Raw genomic sequence first — 2,334 nt, forward strand, 5'->3', positions numbered from 1 at the left:
ATTTGGCCTGATTAAATGAAAAACAGTTAAAAGTGTAATAGATCGATCATCATTATAAAGCTAAAAAAAAGATTAACACAGAAAAGCAGTAAAAGCATGTGTAATAGTAATACATTAAGGGATACACATACAAAAGAAGATGTAAAATATGATGTCAAAAACATAAACATGGGGTGAGTACACAATGTAAATTTAGAATGCATTTGACCTTAAGCAACAATTAACTTAAGAAACATTGCTATAAACATAGCTTTTTATATATGAGCTAGAGGCCCAGAGTGCATGAAATCGTGCGTGGTTAGAGTCCCTAGGCCTGGCCTGGCCTCCATCACATGGCCTCTGCCGCCCTGCAAGGCTTCATGAAGCTCCCTGCCTCAGGACACTCTGCCCCTCGACTGCTCCACAAAACTCCCCCTGCCTCGCCACTGCTCCCCGAGGCTCCCCCCACCCGAGGACTGCTCCTTGAAAATCCCCCGCCCCACCACTACTTCACGAACTGCCACAAGGGTGACTTCTCTGCTAAGTTCATGGCCACCCCAGGAAGTAGCCCGCCACTGGTGCTCAACAATCCCCAGTCCCGCCCCGCTGCCAGCGCCCCCTCATGGTGAGTGGCTAGGGGCCGGGGGACAAGGGGGACCAAGAGATGCTCCATGCACTTCATGGTGCAGGTCACCCGTTCGGTTGTGATGGCACCTAACTCTTTGTATATGTTAGGATCTTATGGCAACCAAAAACCAAAAATCTATAATAGATACAGTTAAAAATGAAGAAAAAGAACCCAAACAAACACTAAGAAAGTCATCAATGTACAAGAAAAGAGAGCAAGAGCCACAGATAGTTTGGCTCAGTGGATAGAGCATCAGCCTGTGGACTGAAGGGTCCTGTGTTTGATTCCAGTCAAGGGCAACGACCACAGTTACAGGCCCCTCCATGGCCCAGGATCTGGTCGGGCTCGTGCAGGAGGCAATCAATCGATATGTTTCTCTCACATGGATATTTCTCTCTGACTTTCCCTCTCTCTTCCACTCTCTCTGAATGTCAATGGAAAAATATACTTCAGTTAGGATTTTTTTAAAAAGAAAAGAGAGCAAGAGAAGAAAGAAACAGCAAAGAACTACAAAAGCAACCAGAAAACAATTAATAAAATGGCAATAAGTATACACCTATCAATAATTACTTTAAATACAAATGGACTAAATATTTCAATCCAAAGACAGGGTGACTGCATGAATTCAAAAACAAGACCTGTGCATATGCTGCCTATAAGAGACTAACTTCAGTTCAAAAGAACATACAGACAAAAAGCGAAGAGATAGAAAACGGTATTTTATGCAAATGGAAATGAAATGAAAGCTGCAGTAGCAGAGCTGATCCTGGTGCCGGGAGGCATATTACCCTTTTACTATATAGGATAGAGGCCTGGTGCACGGGTGGGGGCCGGCTGGTTTGCCCTGAAGGGTGTCCTGGATCAGGGTGGGGGTCCCCACTGGGGTGCCTGGCCAGGCTGGCTGAGGGGCTGAGGGCTGTTTTCCCGCTGGCAGTTGACTAAAAGCTCCCAACCTCTCCTTGTTTTCTTTTTTTTTAAATTCTGGGCCAGCTTTAGCTCTGAGGCCTCGCTGCTGAAAACATGGATACAATGTTGCGGTCCGGGGCTGACTGACAGCCGGTTTTGTTTAGCTTCTTATTTGCAACATAGTAATAGTTGCTTAGAGTTGCAGTTGAGAGGCCGGAAAGTGAGGCGGGGAACGTTGGAGTCTGCAGTTCCTGGAGGAAGCAAGCCTCCCTGCTCGCTTCAGTGCATGGCTGCCGGCCGCCATATTGGCTGACAGTTAATTTGCATAAGGATACATTGATTAGCCAATGGGAAGGGTAGCGGTCGTACACCAATTACCATGTTTCTCTTTTATTAGTGTAGACTAGAGGCCCGGTGCACAAAAATTTGTGCACTCGGGGGGGGGGGGGTCCCTCAGCCCGGCCTGTGCCCTCTCGCAGTCTGGGACCCCTCAGGAGATAATGACCTGCTGGCTTAGGCCTGCTCCTGGGTGGCAGAGGGCAGGCCCAATCCCTAGGTGCAGCCCTTGGTGGGGCTCAGAGCAGGGCTGATTGGGGAGTTGGGGCGCCACCCCCTGTCATGCACAGAGCAGGGCGGATTGGGAGGTTGTGATGCCACCCTCAGTCATGCTCAGGATAGGGCTGATTGGGGGGTTGGGGCACCACCCCCTATCACACTCAAGGCAGGGTCAATGGGGAGGTTCGGCGCCACCCCCTGTGATGCACAGAGCAGGGCACAATCAGGGGGTTGGGGAGCTCCCCCCTGTCACTCACAGAGTAGGG

This window comes from Myotis lucifugus, unplaced genomic scaffold (genome assembly GCF_000147115.1).
Source record: "Myotis lucifugus unplaced genomic scaffold, Myoluc2.0 scaffold_958, whole genome shotgun sequence".
Taxonomy (NCBI): domain Eukaryota; kingdom Metazoa; phylum Chordata; class Mammalia; order Chiroptera; family Vespertilionidae; genus Myotis; species Myotis lucifugus.